At 38.0% G+C, this 19199-nt stretch overlaps 1 protein-coding gene across 6 annotated transcripts in view; it reads right to left on the reverse strand.

Annotated features, from left to right (window-relative positions):
• Window positions 1-19199, reverse strand: part of ZNF569 (zinc finger protein 569) — a 62039-nt gene that overhangs the window by 12631 nt on the left and 30209 nt on the right. The gene's annotated exons all lie outside the window — the stretch shown is intronic.

The following is a 19199-nucleotide window of genomic DNA, read 5'->3' on the forward strand; positions in this document are numbered from 1 at the left end:
AAAGGAAACCACCAGGAGCTAACTCATAAAAAATGTTTCTGATAATTTATTTCTAGGTCCTAAAAGGACCCCATGACCATGAACATCCACTAAAGTTGAGAGTATGCTGTGGGAATAATGGAAACTCCTCTTTTGGAGCCCTTTTCTGCTGAAGATCAAGGACTTGTAAACAATCAGGCTTAAGAAACCAAAAGCAATCATGGCAAAATAAGACATCCCTCTGCAGTGGCCCCATGGCAAAAACAGTAATTTGGCATCCATCCATGGACAAAAGTGCCTTTGTGGGAACTGTGGGGTCCAGCACCATACCCTAAGGGACTCAGAAGGAGTCTTGCCTACCCACATGTTAAGTTATAAGCATAGAGACCTCAGTCCTGGCTATAGACCCTGAGAGGCATGTGAACTGACTCTAGCCTCTCTTGGCCATGGTCCAGGAGCCCCCAGAAAATGACTGTCTTAGATAAGCACCCAGTAGAAGACAGAGCTTTTGTGAAAGTACACGTCTCCAGCCAAGAAGTTCCAGTACATCAGTGGAGCAAAAAATACAAGTTTGGACTCATCAGAGAGGGTAAGAGGAGCAGTTTGACTTTACCTACTTCACCCCTCCACCAAGGCAACACAGCTTAGGGCCAAGAGAAATCTTGGCCCATGATTTCATTCATGAAGGAAATAAGAATGTGTGAGTACCCTGCTTTCCCAGCTATGTGGGGTGGTGCCAAAGAGTGTCATTTTTCTCTCATCACATCCAAAGTACTGAACTGTGAGCTGTGTCACTGAAAAGTCTGAGAGAGCATCAGATAACATTGTCAGAGGACGTTACAGAGAAGCGGATCTTACTAACTGTGCTAAGGACACCATCAAGAAGAGAAAAAGAGAGGAGTCAAATAAATAAAATAAAAACTGAAAGAGGAGACATTATGACTGATATCACAGATACAATGACCATGAGAGACTGCTATGAACAATTATATGGTAACAAAGTGGATAACCTAGAAGAAACATAGAAACATACAACCTACCAAGACTGAATCATGAAGAAATAAAAAATCAGAACAGACCAATAATGAATAAGGAGTTGAATCAGTAATCAAAATCTCAATAGAGAAAACCCTCCCCTCCCACCAAAAAAAGAAAAGCTGAGGACTAGATGGCTTCCCTGGTGAATTCTACCAATTATTTAAAGATGAACAGATGCCAGTCTTTCTCATACTTTCCAAAAAATAGAACTGGAGGGAACACTCCCAAACTCATTTTACAAGGCCAACATTACCCTGATACCAAAGGCAGATAAGGACACTACAAGAAAAACTATAGGCAAATATCTCTAATGAATATAGATGCAGAATTTTTCAACAAAATACAGGCATACTAAATTCAACAGCATGTTAAAAGGATCATACACCACAATCAAGAAGGATTCATTCCTGGGATGCAAGGATAGTTCAACATATGCAAATCAATACATGTGATACATCACTTTAATAGAATGAAAGACAAAAATTATATGATCATTTCAATAGATGCAGAAAAAGCACTTGACAAAATACAACATCCTTTTGTGATAAAAACTCTCAACAAACTGAGTATAGAAGGAACATACCTTAGCATAAACAAGGACATATATGATAAGCCAACAACAATATCATATCCAATGGTAAAAGGTTGAAAGCTTTTCATTTAAGATCAGAACAAGACAAAGGTACCCACTCTCACCAGACTTATTCATTATAATATGGGTAATCCTAACCAGAGCAATCAGGCAAGGAAAAAAAATACATCCAAATAGGAAAGAAAGAAGAAAACTGTCTTCTTTTTTTTTGCAGATGATATGATCTTATATATAGAAAATCCTAAAATCACCACCAAAAAAACTGTTAAGAACTGGGGCTTCCCTGGTGGTGCAGTGGTTGAGAGTCCGCCTGCCGATGCAGGGGACATGGATTCGTGCCCCGGTCCGGGAGGATCCCACATGCCACAGAGCAGCTGGGCCCGTGAGCCATGGCCACTGGGCCTACGCGTCCGGAGCCTGTGCTCCGCAGTGGGAGAGGCCACAACAGTGAGAGGCCTGCGTACTGAAAAAAAAAAAACTGTAAGAACTAATCAACGAATTCAGTAAAGTTGCAGGACACAAAATTAACAGACAGAAATCAGCTGTATTTGTATACACTAACAACAAAATATCTGAAAAAGAAATAAAACAATCCCATTCACAATAGTATCAAAAACAACAAAAACACTTAGTAATAAATTTAACCAAGGAGGAGAAAGCTCTAGACACTGAAAAATATAAGATTTTGATGAAGGAAACTGAAGAGGACACAAATAAATGGAAAGATATCCCATGTTCATGGATCACAAGAATTAATATTGTTAAAATGTCCATACTACCCAAAGCCATCAATAGACTCAATGCAATCACTATCAAAATTCCCAGACTTTTTTCACAGAAACAGGAAAAAGGGATCTTTTTATGGAAAAACCCGAATGAACTTTTTGGCCAATCCAATACAGTTTGTATGGAGCCACAGAAGACCCCAAATGGCCAGAGCAATCTTGTGAAAGAACAAAGCTGGAAGCATCACATTTCCTGATTTCAAACTATAGGACAAAGCTATAGTAATCAAAATAGTGTGGTATCTGCATAAAAATAGACACATGGACCCATGTATAAGAAATGAGAGTCTAGAAATAACCCCCTTGTATCAGTCAACTAATACTTGACAAGGGAGTCAAGAATATTCAATATGGGGAAAGGATAGTCTCTTCAATAAATGGTGTTGGGAAAACTGGATAATCACATGCAGAATAATAAAACTGGACACATCTTACACCACTAAAATTAACTCAAAATGGTTAAAGATTTAAAATTAGACCTGAAACAGTAAAACTCTTAGAAGAAATCATAAGGATAAAGCTCTCGATATTGGTCTTGGCAATAATTTTTTAAATATGACATGAAAAACATGAGCAATATAAGCAAAAATCAATAAGTGAGGCTACATCAAACTAAAAAGCTTCTGCACAGCAAAAGGAACAATCAACAAAATAAAAAGGTGATCTATGGAACAGAAGAAAATATTTGCAAATCATATATTTGATAAGGGGTTAACATCCAAAATAAAGAACTCATACAACTCAATAGCAAAAAAACCCAACTTGAGTAAAATTGGGCAGAGGAACTGAATAGACATTTTTCCAAAGAAGATATACAATTGGCCAACGGGTACATGAAAAAATGCTTGACATCACTAATCACCACGGAAATTCAAATCAACACCACAATGAGGTGTCACCTCACACCTGTTATAATGGCTATCATCAAAAAGACAAGAGATCAAATGTGTTGGAAAGGATGTGGAGAAAAGGGAACCCTTGTTCACTGTTGATGGGAATGTAAATTGATACAGCCACCATGGAAAACAGCACAGTACAGAAGTTCCTTAAAAAACTTAAAAATAGAATTACCATATAATCCAATAATCCCATTTCCAGGTATATGTCCAAAGGAAATGAGAACAGGAGTTTGAAGACATATATACACTCCCATGTTCACTGCAACATTATTAACAGTAACCAAAATATGGAAACAATCTAAGTGTCTGTCTTCAGATGAATGTATACAGAAGATGTGATATATACGTATACAATGGACTATTATTCTGCCATGAGAAAGATGGAATCCTGCAATTTGAAACTCCATAGATAGACCTTTAGGGCATTATTCTAAGTGAAGTAAGTCAGACGAAGAAAGACAATTACTCTATGATATCCCTTATATGTAGAATCTTGAAAATTCGAAATTATAGAAATAGAGAACAGAATGGTGCTTGCCCAGGGCTAGGAGGTGGGGGTGATGGGAAGATGCTGGTCAACAGGTATAAACTTCCATTTATAAGATGAATAATTTCTGGGAATCTAATGTACAGCATGGTGACTATGGTTAACAATGCAGTATTATATACTGGAAACTTGCTAGAGAGTAGATCTTAAATGTTCTCGCCCTAAAAAAGAAATAATTATGTGAGGTGATGGAGGTTTTAACCAACTACTGTGATAATAATTTTGCAGTATATAAGTGTATCAATTCAACACGTTGTACACCTTAAACACAATGTTACATGTCAATTATATCTCAATAAAGCTAGAAAAGAAAATTCTTGAAGAAATGTAAAAAGAAAAAAAGAAACCAAAGGCAAAGTGTCAGGGTAAAAAAACACTGAAAGGACTTCCCTAGTGGGACAGTGGTTAAGAATCTGCTTGCCAATGCAGGGGACATGGGTTTGAGCCCTGGTCTGGGAAGATTCCACATGTCACGGAGCAACTAAGCCCGTGTGCCACAACTACTGAGCCTGCACTCTAGAGCCCACGAGCCACAACTACTGAAGCCCGTGCACCTAGAGCCCATGCTCTGCAACAAGAGAGGCCACAACAATGAGAAGCCTGCACACCACAATGAAGAGTAGCCCCCACTCGCCACAACTAGAGAAAGCACAGCAACGAAGACCCAATGCAGCCAAAAATAAATATATAAATAAATTTATTTTTAAAAAAACACTGAAATGCACGGGATAGTTGGGACTTCCCCTTAAGTGGGATGAAGACCAAAATAAGCTCAGAAAAAGTACCTGGTGAGGAATTACAGCTGAGGAGAAAACATAATGCAGAAAGCTAGTCCTACTATAATGGTTTCATTAATCACATGAAAGGGTAAGAGCACATAAGATGAATTCTTGCTGAGAGTGCCTCAGCCTCAGATTTCTCCTCAGGGAGTTGTATTTTCCTAAGTTGGATCAATAAAATAATTAATAAATTACAAAACCAACACCACAGATTTTGCAAGAAAATTGTAATTGCTCAAGAGTGACAGAATCCAAAAAGAAATCATTAAAATAAACTTGATGGAAATACTTTTTTAAAAATTTAGTAAATATGAAGCATAATCTTAATATGAGAAATCTAGAACTTATATACGTAAATCCCCATAATTAAAATTTGATATTTTAAGTATAAATACTGAGTTAGGCAAATAAGTTTAATGAAGAAAAATAAATTTAAAAAACATACAAAATTAGGAATAAATACTGAAACAAACTGAACTTCAGTGAAATTAATAATTTAAAAAGAAACATGAAACCAAGACTGATCTCAAAATGAAAAAAAGAAAAGAAAAGAAAAGAAAAGAAATCCAGAACAGTTGATACTGTAGCACAGACTTTTACTCTTCTATCCCAATATTTATTTCCCCCCATTTCCAAATTTTTGGCTGGGCATATGGCCTCCTGTGCCATTATCATTCTTATTATCATTCTTCATCTCCTTTGAAGCTAGGTATTTTTATATAAGGTTCTGGACAATAAGATGAAAGGAGTATTATGTGCAACTACTGGTAAGTGAGCTTAAAGGGAAGAGGTATACATTTTCTTCCCAGCTTCCTCCTTCCTATAGACTGTTAAGTAACTATGATGGCTAGGGCAAATATAGTCATTTGGGATAATGAGGTAGAAGCCAAGTATTAGAGGATAATGAGGTAGACAAATGAAATAGAGGAATCCTGGTTCTCTCTGCCTTAGAGATACAGGACCAGCCCTGATTTGTTGGTACCTGAATTCCTACAGAGACTAATAAAATTCTGTCCTGTTTAAGCAACTGTTGTGTAAGATTTCTGTTACAGTCAATAATACTAGGTAAATCTATTAAGACAGATAAATGCTTATGGTAGAAAGAGAACATTTCAAAATGCTATCTTTGTGGCAGCCATAGAAATATGCTCCCAGATCCCCTTCAAGAGAACCAGCTGTGAGATGAATAATTGGTGAACAACCTCCAGTCACTCTATCTTTAGTTCTACTACTGTGTTCATGATGAGACCATGCTATTCTCAAGCCACCACTGGCTATTTTTCCAGCCAAAGGCTAAGCACAGTGAGGGTATTAGGGACTGGACCATTCTACCTGACATGGGACTCCTCTAATGGGAAAATTTTGGTCAGCAACTCCCCACTGGCCTGGATGAGACTTTCTCACAGCTGCATGAAGGTCTGAGATGGCAAAATAAAGAATCAGCAAGCTTAAAGATCAAGAGATCAATAGAAACTATACAATCTGAAGATGAGGGGAAAAAAAGAGTGAAGAAAAATGAACACAGACTAGGAGAAATTTGAGACAGAAATAAGTATATCCACATACACATAATATGAGTACCAGAAGGAGAGGAAAGACAGAAGACTACTCAAAGAAATACTGGCTGAAAACTTCCTAAATTTGATTTTTAAAAAACACTAATATACATATCCAAGACACTCAATGAACCCTAAGCAGGATAAACACAAAGAGATACAAACACATCATACTCAAAATGCTGAAAGTAACAATACAGAGAAAACCTTAAAAGCTGCAAGAGGAAAATAATCCTTTATCTACAAGGCAGCCACAATAAAATTGACACCTGACTTCTCATTAGAAACAATGAAGGTCAAGGCAATGGGACAGCAATATTTCAAGTGCTGAAAGAAAAAACACTATCAGTGAATAACCCTATAACTAGCAAAGTTACCTTCAAAAATTATTATACTAAGTGAAAGAAGCCAGACACAAAAGTCACATATTTTAGCATTCTATTTATATAAAATATCTGGAATAGATAAATACAGAGACTGAAGGCAGAGTGGTGGTTGCCAGGGGCTGGGGGAGAGGGGAAGGGGGTAGTAAATGCTTAATGGGTATGAGGTTTTATTTTGGGGTCATGAAAATGTTTTGTAACTAGATAGAGAGGGTGGCTGTACAACATTGTGAAGGTACTAAATACCACTGAATTGTTCGCTTCAAAATTATTAATTTTATGTAAATTTCACCTAAAAAAAGATGAAATATATTCCCAGAGAATTCATTGCTAGCAGACTGGCCTAACAAGAAATAATAAAGGGAAAAAAAAGAAATAATAAAGGAAGTTCCTGAGACTGAAGGGAAGTGACAACAATCATTAATTCAAATCCTCATGAAAAAATGAAGAGTTCAAGTAAAGCACTAAGCAGAATACAGAACAAACAGCAGGCTTGTCAATTTAATTTTATTGTCCTAGGCACTCTGTTCTATGTTTCTGGAGATGTGAACGTTTGCAGATGAAACTTAATATGGCAACAAAGAACAAAATGATGTGATATTCTTGCACTACGGGTTAACTTTTTTGCTTCTGGATGGATGTGCTTTGTCATCAGAAATATCTTCAGACCTTCCATGGCCTTATTTATACTGCCTTGGGCCTCTCACTGGCACTCATAGATTCCAAACGTGTAACCAGTATACTAGTTTTGAAACGTTTTTTAATGTATGTTTCCTTATTCTTCATAACCTTTCTCCATTTTAGTTTTACTGAAAAAAGAAAGACAGAGGGGAAGATGACTGGGGGAAACCCTTTCCTCTCCCTTGGAGGCCTGGGATAGAGAAGAAAGGCCATGGAGGTAGGCAGTTAAATGTGTGCTCAGAACTTCCCACACTCCAGGGCATTAAGGTGAAGTAAGAAATGTAGTGAATTAAGAGGGCAAAGTGTCACTGTCAAATTTGGGGAACTTTAAGTAGCCTTTGTGTCCCATGTAGCATATATCCTGAGTAGAGAGTGATAGGACCCTTGCAGAAGGCAAGATGACCCCACATGGAAGCCAGGGATTCTTTGGAGGTTATGACAGAGACTCAGAGTCTATGGAGACAACAAGATCCAAGGGAGGAAAGTTGAAAGGAGGGGGCCCTTGGACCATGACTGAGCTGAAAAACATACCACAAATTCATCAGCTACAGAATGCCCAGAAAAAGAAGCCAGCTAAACTAGATTCAGTGGATACCAGTCAGCACACACCCATGGAGAATCACAGAGGACCCTCTTCCTCCCAAAGCTATGAAGATTTTCTTCTATATCTCAGATACCACCTTAAGACAGGACAGGGGTTTAGAAGGGAATCTGAATAACCGAATAATTATTCAAAGAAACAGACTAAGTTTTGAATCAGACTGCATCAAAACTAGCTTTTCTTTTCATGCTACTGATCAGAACTCATAAGAGATATGCGAACAAATTTTTAAAATAAAGAAACTATATTTTTAACATACATATCAGTGTAGTATGAGTAATTCTGTGACTCATACATATGAAGTCATTGAATAAAGTTAAGGGACAAAGAAATATGGACTATATGTTGATGTGAGGAGGTAAATGGCTTTCAGACAAGGTTCAAATTCTCTAAAGAATTTACAGTCACAAAATTTACTTTAATAGAACAGTATTGGCCTTGGGCAAAATTCATCTTCATAGTTTAAGACATCTTGTCCAAAAACAGCATTCACTGAGGATGTGTGATAGGTACAGAACTCCTGCTAAATAAAACAGGCTTGCCAGGAACTTATATCTTGGCTTCACCTTACCTTCTAACACCAGACTCAAGAAAATCTGCTTTCAATAAAGTTCTGGTATCTGTTGGTATACCTTAGTATAAATTAAATTAATGTATTAAATATCCAGGAAAAAAATATTCAAGTGGCTCCCCCAACCAGGTTACAGGATTAGTTTAACATTCAAAAACTGATGACTTTAAAGGAGGAGGATCGAGATGGTGGAGTAGGAGGACATGGAGCTCACCTCCCGCCATAAACACATCAAAAATATATCTACACACGGAACAATTCTCACAGAAAACCAACAGGAAGCTGACAGAAGGACTCCTATACCTAACCAAAGCTGCAAGAAAGATCTCCACAAAACTGGGTAGGATAGGGGGAAAAAAGGCACCAGGTTGGGACCTGCACCCCTGGGAGGGATCTATAAGGAAGACAAGGTCCACACAGGCAGACCCTCGCCCTGGGGAATGATCAGGTTGACTCACAATCTGGGCTTCCCAGTTCTGGGGTCTTACATGGAGGAGACAAGCCCCCTTGCCTAATGGGATCTGCTGAGACAGAAAGAAGGGCTAGAGAAACCTAGATCCTATTCATGAGGTATGCTAGAGAAGCCTAGACCCTACTCATGAGGTGTGTGCATATGCTGGCTTGCTAACAATCAGGATGGAGAAAAGGTTACACCGGCAGCAGCCACCTCACTGCACTTCCTAATCCTAAACAGTAAATGCCCCAGCCCTGCTCCCTCCACACCATAGCCTGGTTTGAGATCAGGGCAAAGATTTGTTTAGCTCCACAGAGACAGACAGGGGGCACCAGGGGTGTAATCTGGATGGAGCCATGGAGCCACTGTCAGCGTGCACACGGGAGGGTGGGTCTAGCCAGGGGAGACACTGTCAGCACGCACATCAGGCAGCAGGTCTAGCTGGGCAGACATTGTCAGCACATCGTGTAGTGCCACACGAATGCATAGTGGCTAAGCGCTGAATCTCGGGCAGGTAGGTCCTGGGAGAGGGCTTGATCTAGCTATGCAGAGACAGCCCAGATGGCCTGGGGTGTGATCTGGAGGGAGGCACAGAGTTTCACTGTCAGCTTGCGCACAGTGGTAGTGGCAGCTCTAGCAGTGGAGACTTTTGTCAATGTGTGCACAGGGGCAGCAGAACCAGCTACCACAGACAATGTCAGTGTGTGCACTGGGCAGTGCCACAAGAATGCATAATGGCTAAGTGCTGAATATTGGGCAGACAGGCCCTGGGCAGGAGTGCACAGCAGTTTGTTTCCCAGCGAGAGTGCTCCAGCCCCACCCATTCAACACAACAGCTTAGCACCAGACCTGGGGCAGAAAGATCCTGGGAGAAGTCTGCCACAGAGGCAGCCCAGGTCTCAATTCCTGCCCACCTCAATTCCTGCAGCGACAACACCCCGACACCCAGCTCCAGTCTACTCCACACCACAGCCTTGCACTAGATCTGGGAGGAACAAAACAGAGAAAAGGATGCACCTTGGGCTGCTTCTGAGCAGAACTCTGGACACCTACACACGTGGCACATAGGTTTGCTATGAGCACATGGGCCTCACTTGCTTCAGCATTCACCTTCTTTGGGGTAGGCACACATTGAAGGGCAACAGAGCCTGAGAAACCTGACCTCAGGACTTCTACTCCAACACTTGGGAAGCAGACCCTGCCCCCAACAGGGTGGTGACAGCCATGGAACAAAGAAGAGACCCCACCTCCCATCTAGCACAGGCTCTGGACACCACAAGACCAACTATCAAGGGAATAACAGCCATCACACTCTGAAGAAAAACGTGGCTGGCATCCACACCAAAACCAGCCCTCACACCAAAAATGTTGGACACACACAGTCTATATAGGGACACTCCCACGTAAAAACACCCCTTCAAGAACACAGTAGATAACTGTTTCTCCTAAATTCACAGAAGCAGAGAAAGTTAAGTTAAATGAAAGAGCAGAGAAATTACTCCTAAAAAAAGAACAAGAGAAATCCTCTGAAAGAACAAATAATGAAGCAGACCTCACCAGTCTACTGGACCCCAAATCCCCAAAAAAGGGGTAATAAAAATGCTAAAGGAATTAAGAAAGATTATCAATAAAAATGAAGATCACTGTAACAAGGAGCTAGAAACTATGAAGGTGAACCAATCAAAATTAGACAATTCAATTGCCAGGATAAAAACCAATCTAGAGGCAATGAATAGCAAACTAAATGACACAGAAGAGCGAATAAGTGATCTGGAAGATAGAATAATGGAAATCACCCAATCAGAAAAGCAGACAGAAAGACAAATTTAAAAAAAAAGAAAGAAACATGCAAGATCTATGGGATAATATAAAATGTGCCAAGCTATGCATAATAGGGGTTCCAGAAGGAGAGGAGAAAGAAAAGGGGATCGAAAATGTATTTGAAGAAATCATGGCTGAAAAATTCTCAAACCTAACGATGGAAACAGATATCCAGGTACAGGAAGCACAGAGAGTCCCAAACAAGATGAACCCAATCAGACTCATGCCAAAATATATCATAACTAAAATGAGAAGAGTTAAAGAGAGGATTCTAAACGTAGCAACAGAAAAACAGTCAGTTAGAGGGAACCCCCATAGGCTATCAGCTGATTTCTCTATAGAAACTTTTCAGACCAGAAGGGAGTGACATGACATATTCAAAGTCCTGAAAGGAAAAAACCAGCAACCTAGGATACTCTAGAGCAAGATTATCATTTAGAATAGGAGGAGAGATAAAGAATTTCTCAGACAAGCAGGGCTTCCCTAGTGGCTCAGTGGTTAAGAATCCATCTGCCAGTGCAGGGAACACGGGTTCAAGTCCTAGTCCAGGAAGATCCCACGTGCCATGGAGCAACTAAGGCTATGCACCACAACTACTGAGCCTGCGTTCTCGAGCATGAAAGCCACAACTACTGAGCCCACGTGCTGCAACTACTGAAGCCCACACGCCTAGAGCCTGTGCTCCACAACAAGAGAAGCCACCGCAATGAGACGCCTGCACACCACAACGAAGAGTAGCCCCCACTCGCCACAACTAGAGAAAACCCACACACAGCAATGAAGACCCAACACAGCCAAAAATAAAATAAATTAAATAAATTTTTAAAAAAGAATTTCTCAGACAAGCAAAAATTATAGAATTCAGCAATACTAAACCTACCCTAAAAGAAATATTGAAGGTTCTTCTCTAAATAGACAAGAAACAAGAATCTATAGGAAAGGGAAAATCACAATAAGAAAGCTAAATATATAACAAGATTGAAGACCACTTATGCCAGTACATAGATTAAAAACAATCAAAACAAAATTTAAAGTAACATAACTACAATTAATAGCAAAAGGGTAAAACATAAATATGTAAAATAGGACATCAAAATCACAAAATGTGGGGGAGGTGTGAACTTGTATGACTATCAGTTTAACACAAGTAGAGATAGTTATGGGCCAACAAACTTGAACTCCACAGTCACCATAAATCAAAAACATATAACAGATTCACAAAAAAACAAAGATAGGAACTCAAGCATAAAACAAAAGAAAACCATCAAATCACAAAGGAAAAAAAAACAAAAAGAAGAAATGAACAAAGAACTGGAAAAACAACTGGAAAACAAGGTTTAAAATGGCAAAAAGTATATACCTATCAATAATTACTTTTAATATCAATAGAATAAATGCTCCAATCAAAAGACACAGGGTGGCAGATTGGATAAAAAAGAAAGAGCTACCATATGATCCAGCAATCCCACTCCTGGATATATATCCAGGAAAAATGAAAACTCTAATTTGAAAAGATACATGCACCCCAATATTCATGGCAGCACTATTTACAATAGCCAAGACATGGAAATAACCCAAGTGCCCATCAAGAGACGAGTGGCTTAAGAAGATGTGGTACATATACACAATGGAATGTTAGTAGCCATAAAGTGAATGAAATACTGCCATTTGCAGCAACATGAATGGACCTAGAGAATATTATACTTAGTAAAGTAAGTCAAAGACAAATATTATGATATCACTTATATATGGACTCTAAAAAATAATATAAATGAATCTATATACAAAATAGAAACAGACTCACAGACATAGAAAACAAACTTATGGTTACCAAAGGGGAGGGGGAGGGACAAATTAGGAGTATGAGATTAACTGATACAAAGTTCTATACAAAAAACAGACAGACAACAAGGATTTACTCTATGGCACAGGATATTATATTCAATATCTTGTATTTATATTTCAACATCTATAATTGAAAATAATCTGAATATATATATTTATAACTGAATCTCTTGGGCTGTACACCTGAAACTAACACAATACTGTAAATCAACTATACTTCGATTTTAAAACTTGATCACTTTAATTGACCAAATTAACAGAAAAAAAGGAGAAATATTATTTGATCAAGATCACACATACAGGCTTCCCTGGTGGCACAGTGGTTAGGAATCTGCCTGCCGATGCAGGGGATACGGGTTCGAGCCCTGGTCCAGGAAGATCCCACATGCTGCAGGGCAACCAACCCCATGGGCCACAGCTGCTGAGCCTGCGCTCTGGAGCCCGCGAGCCACAACTACTGAAGCCTGCACGCCTACAGCCTGTGCTCCGTAACAAGAGAAGCCACCGCAATGAGAAGCCCATGCACCAAAACAAAGAGCAAAAGCAGCCAAAATAAATAGATAAAATAAATTTATTTTTTAGAAAAGATCACATATACAAGAAAATTGTATGACAAAAGTCAATACCAATTCATGATAGACCCCCTTAGCAGGCTAGGAATAAAAGGAAATTTCCTTCATCTGTAAGAGTATTTACAAAATACAAAGAGTATTTACAAAAATACAAAAATTTCATGGAATATCGTACTTACTGGTACTTACTGGTGAATCACTGAAAGTATACCCTTAAGACTGAGAATGAAACAAAGATGACTGCCACCACATCTATTCAGCATTATACTGAACATTTAGCAATTGAAATAAGGCAAGAGAAAAGGGGGGGCATGAGAATTCAAAATGATGAAAAGTGTCTATTTGCAGATGATACATTTGTAAACATAATTCAGTTCAATTTGAAATAAAAACCTAAGCAGTTTTAATTGTGGAAATTGACTAATTCTAAAATTTCTAAGGAAATATAAATCACTACAAATAGCTACAGCAATGTTAAAGAAAAACAAAGATGGAGGATTTGTTTTCATTATCAAATACCAAGATTTATAATAATAAAGACATGGTAATTAAGATAGAATGCTATTGACATAAGGAAAAATAAAACAGTGGAAGAGGATGTAAAGTCAGAAATACATATATTAACATGAATATGTCTTGAAAACAATATGGAGTGAAAAAAGTGAGTTGCAGAACTGTCAGTCCATTATGTTCCCTATTATTTATTTATTTATTTATTTGCATGGGCCTCTCACTGTTGTGGCCTCTCCCATTGCAGAGCACAGGCTCTGGACACACAGGCTCAGTGGCCATGGCTCACGGGCCCAGCTGCTCCGCGGCATGTGGGATCTTCCCGGACCGGGGCACGAACCCGTGTCCCCTGCATCAGCAGGTGGACTCTCAATGACTGTGCCACCAGGGAAGCCCATTCCCTATTATTTAAAAATCTAAAACAGAGAGCAACATTATAAAATATTCATACATACAAATCAGTGTGGGAAAAACATAAAACCATGGACTCTTTTTTTTTTTTTTTGCGGTACATGGGCCTCTCACTGTTGTGGCCTCTCCCGTTGTGGAGCACAGGCTCCAGACACGCAGGCTCAGCGGCCATGGCTCATGGGCCCAGACGCTCCGCTGGCATGTGGGATGTTCCCGGACCGGGGCACGAACCCGTGTCCCCTGCATCAGCAGGCGGACTCTCAACCACTGTGCCACCAGGGAAGCCCTATGGACTCTTGATATACATAACATTCATGAAAGTGACTGACTCTGGGGACAGAGTATCTGTAATATTCTAATTATTTTATTGAAAAAAATCTCAAAGCAAAAATGACAAAATAATAAATATGCTAATTCCAGGTACTGGGTATATCGCTGTTTATTCTATTTCTCCCTCTCTTCCTAGATTTTAAAATAATAATTTTTAAAAAAAGATGAGAGAAGACAGAGAGAGATGGAAGCAAAAGCAGCTCTGTATTAGTTCAATTTTCTGTGTTCTCACTGACTTCAAGTTTATTCTCATCAATTCCTTCTTCTATTTTCTCACATTGTTTCTAATTTCTAGAACTATATTTTGTTCATTTTGCTTATATTTATTAACATATCATTATTATTCAGCCTGCAGGTTTTCTTCTGTACGTTAATTTTTAGATGTTCTGTAACATAAATTTTTATGTCTTTCTTGATCTAAGTTGCTTATGCTAGTTTTTAAATTTCCATGTGGAAATGTTTTCTTTTTGAATTTTTATTATTAACTTCCTATGTAATTGCATTCTGGAACATGTACAGTTTGTACTTTTGAAATTTATTGAGCTTTATTCAGGCCTAATATACGGTCAGTTTTTTAGTTTTTCCATATCAAAAAAAGGATATTTATTGTTTCCAGGCTATAAGCTATGATAATCAATTAGCTCTATCAAATTATTATTGGTAGTTATGTTCATTTTGTTGTCTGCTTTATGTGTCTATCATGAGCTAAGACAGACCAATAAAAGTTTCCTATTGATATGTTTCTTCTAATTTTTCACAGTATTCCTTATAGTAAATTTTCTGCAGTTTATTTGGTACAGAAGTAGTCCTAACTATTTATCTTTATTACCTAACGCACTTATCAGCATTTTAAAGCATCATTCTTTTTGTTTTTTTAAAGCTTACAGTCTTGGATAAATGGATAAAGAAGATATGGTACATATATACAATGGAATACTACTCAGCCATAAAAAAAGAATGAAATAATGCCATTTGCAGCAACATGGATGCAACTAGAGATTATCATACTAAGTGTAGTCAGAAAGAGAAAGACAAATACCATATGATATCACTTATATGTAGAATCTAAAATATGGCACAAATGAACTTATCTACAAAACAGAAACAGACTCACAGACACAGAGAACAGACTTGTGGTTGCCAAGGGGGAGGAGGGGAGGGAGAGGGGTGGGCTGGGAGTTTGGGGTTAGCAGATGCAAACTATTACGCTTAGAATAGATAAGCAACAAGGTCTACTATATAGCACAGGGAACTATATCTAATCTCCTGGGATAAACCATAATGGAAAAGAATATTAAAAAAACAATGTATATATGTGTATAACCGAATCACTTTTCTATATAGCAGAGATTAGCACAACATTGTAAATCAACTAAGATAAAAAAATAAAGCTCACTGTCTTGAATTTTATAGTACCTGATATTAACAAATAGCCTTTTTTCTTTCTTTTAAACTGCATTGATATGGCTTTACTTAAACAATGTTTAAAATTTCTCTGGGTCAAAAGCTTCCCATCTATAAAATGAAAATGTTGGAACAAATATTCTCTTAAATTCTCTTTTAAGAGTTAATCATTCTCAATAGAAAAGGGGACAGCTAGGAAAATGATGAGATTCTTTCATGAATCCTGGATTTTTTGACAGACTGTAAAAATATAGTCTTTTCTAACAGGAAATTTTGCTTTTCTAATTATCATATGTTTATTTACTACCTAGAATCCAGTTAGTAGTTTGCCATTGGTAGTTCACTATTTCAGGTAACACTGTGAGGAGATATAATATACAGCAATTTTTGCTATTAACTTTCTTATCTTGATTAATGGCAACACTAACACCTTTTCTGAAAAATGGAATTGTAGCATAAGTTTTGATTCCTACCTCTTCTTCAACACCTAGGTACAATGTGTCAACAAGTTCATTTGACTCAGTCTCACCAATACCTCCTAAATCTCAACTCTTCTATTTCCCCTATATGTTAAAGTAGTGGAACAGGAGAATTAAACAATTGAAATTTTTTTTTCTGATAGCTCAGAGACTATTTGAGGGTCTCATAGTAGTTGAGGTTTTCATTATGAATATTAATTGTCACTGAAGAGAATGAGAAAATAAGTCTTATTTGAGCCCTGGAGTTATGTTTTTTTATTCAATAAGTTACCGACTTACTAGATGTGCCCAGCACTGGTTTAGAGCCTAAGGATATAGCTGTAAGACAGACATAAGTTCTGGTCCTCCTGGAACTTACATACTAGTTGAGGGAAACAAATGAAAACATAAACATGTAAATAGGTAAGATAGAATAAGATAGTGTAATGGTTGATCTTATGTGTCAACCTGACCGGGTCGCAGGTTGCCCAGACATTTGGCTGAACATTACTCTGGGTGTGTCTGTGAGGGTATTTCTACATGAGATTAACATTTGGGTCAGTAAAGTGAGTAAAGCAAATCGTCCTCCCTAATAAGGGTAGGCGTCATCCAATCAATCGAAGACCTGAATAGAACTGAGTAAGAGGGAGCTGTTTGAGTTGGGACTTTAGTCTTTTCTGGTAGCTTTACTAGCATGTTCAAAGTTCCCCAGGGATGAACTTTGTCTGTTCCAAGTGTGGAAAAAGCTAGTATCACTGAAAGACAGTGAATGAGGGAGGGTGTAGCAAAAGATAATGGTAAAGACATAGGAAGAAGGCATATCATGAAGGGTTTTGTAAAGGACAATAAGAAACCTGGATTTTATTCCAAGTGTAATGCGAAGCCATTAGATGATTTTAAACAGAGAAGTTAACACCTCAGGTTTTTAAATTATCACTTCAGTTGTCCTCTGGAGAATGGACTACAGATGGTTAAGAATGTATGCAGGGAGATTAACAGGCAGTTACTGAAGTACTTCCAGGTAAGAGATGATACGGCCTGGGTTACAAGAGTCATGGAAATGTTGACAAGTAATCAGATTTGAGATATGATGAAAAACTGGACTAATCTGATGGTTATTTTAGAAAATCATTTTATTTGCATTTCATTAATCATGAGTGAGGCTGAGGTCATACAGGACTGTGGTTAAGTTTACAGGCTTCACAGTTACACCACCTGGGACTAAATCCTGATTCTACTACATCCTTTACCTATGACCTTGAGCAAATTTCTTAATCTTTCTATGCTTGTTTCTTAACTCCTGAAAAAAAATGAAGATTCTTTATGAAGTCTATATGAGGTAATCGATGTAAAACTTTAATTAACAATAGAGATTAGTTTTTATTTACAATTTTTATCGGGCATTTGTTCTTACTTTTTCAATTGTGGATTTCTTTTTCATGTTCTATATGCAGTTTTCTATTGGATTTTAATTTAGTTTGTAAATATGTATTTTTTTTTTTGCGGTACGCGGGCCTCTCACTGCTGTGGCCTCTCCCGTTGCAGAGCACAGGCTCCAGAAGCACAGGCTCAGCGGCCATGGCTCACGGGCCCAGCCGCTCCGCGGCATGCTGGATCTTCCCGGACCGGGGCACGAACCCACGTCCCCTGCATCGGCAGGCGGACTCTCAACCACTGCGCCACCAGGGAAGCCCTGTAAATATGTATTTAAATACCAGATTGGGTCTGCCATATGTATTACTAAGATTGTTGTCAAGTTTTGCCAATTTACTTTATGATGATTGTATCAATAGGAGAATATAATTTTTATGTACTAAGATTTAGTTGAGCTTCTTTTTTTACTGCCCATGAGTTTGATATTATGCCAAAAAAACAGCTAGTGACTGTAGAAAATACACTCAAGATGGTTGTCTTGCAGTAATCAGAACTCTCATACACTGTTAAGAGTACAGTTTTGGACAATCACTTTGGAAAACTGTTTGGCAGTATCAATAAAAGGTAATCTTAAACATCACTTATGACTCAGAAATTCTACTTTGGTAGAAAGAAATATGTACATATGTGCAACAAAAACCTACAAGAAAATTCATAGGAACAATATTTTAATTGTTCCCAAATAAGAACTACCTAAATGCCTATCAGTAATAGAATGGATAAATAAAATTATGGTTTATTCACATTAATTAAATAATATACAGTAGTAAGGTTAAGTAAACTACTTACATGCAATGATTCAACATGAATCTGACAAACAAAATATTAAGCAAAAGAAGTCAGATACAAAGTATATAGGTTACATAAAGTTTAAAAATAGGCATAAATAATCTATAGTGATATAATCTGAACAGTGGTTGCCCCTGGGGTGAGGGTAATAACTGGGAAAGGTGCAGGAGTCTAATGGGTGTTAGTGTAATATTCCATTTCTTGATCCAGTGCTTATGCTGGTTAAACATGTATTCACTTTGAAAATTAATTGAGGAAAAAACTAGAGATACAGAGAAGCTGCTAGATAGGGGCACCTGGTCAAAGAAAGGTATATCTCAGTATAGCAAAGCTTTGAGCTAAGGGTGAAAAGGCAGTAAAGTGAGATTTGTTCAGTAGCTAAGAGTGCAGGATAAATCTGAAAGAGAAAGATTCCAAAGGAAGTCTGAAGAAAACGGATGAAGTTCTGAGGAAAAGGAAATGTCCTTGAAGAGGAGACAGACATTACTTATTCTAAGAGTAAAATGAAGAAGAAATAAGGAACCATGGATTCAATTCATTAAAACCACAAACATTCACAAAAACCACATATACCAGGCATTGTTCTAGGGGCTAGAGATACAGCAGTAAACCAAATAAAGCATACTCTTTGTTCACATTCTAGTGGACTAAAATTATAAGAATTTACCATAAATGATTACTTCAGACTGCGGCTGAATCTCAGCAAACACACATGGAAAAAGATAATTATACAGCGTCATTTGAAAGACACATCCCATCC

Source organism: Mesoplodon mirus, assembly GCF_964341445.2.
Source record: "Mesoplodon mirus genome assembly, chromosome: 19".
NCBI lineage: Eukaryota > Metazoa > Chordata > Mammalia > Artiodactyla > Ziphiidae > Mesoplodon > Mesoplodon mirus.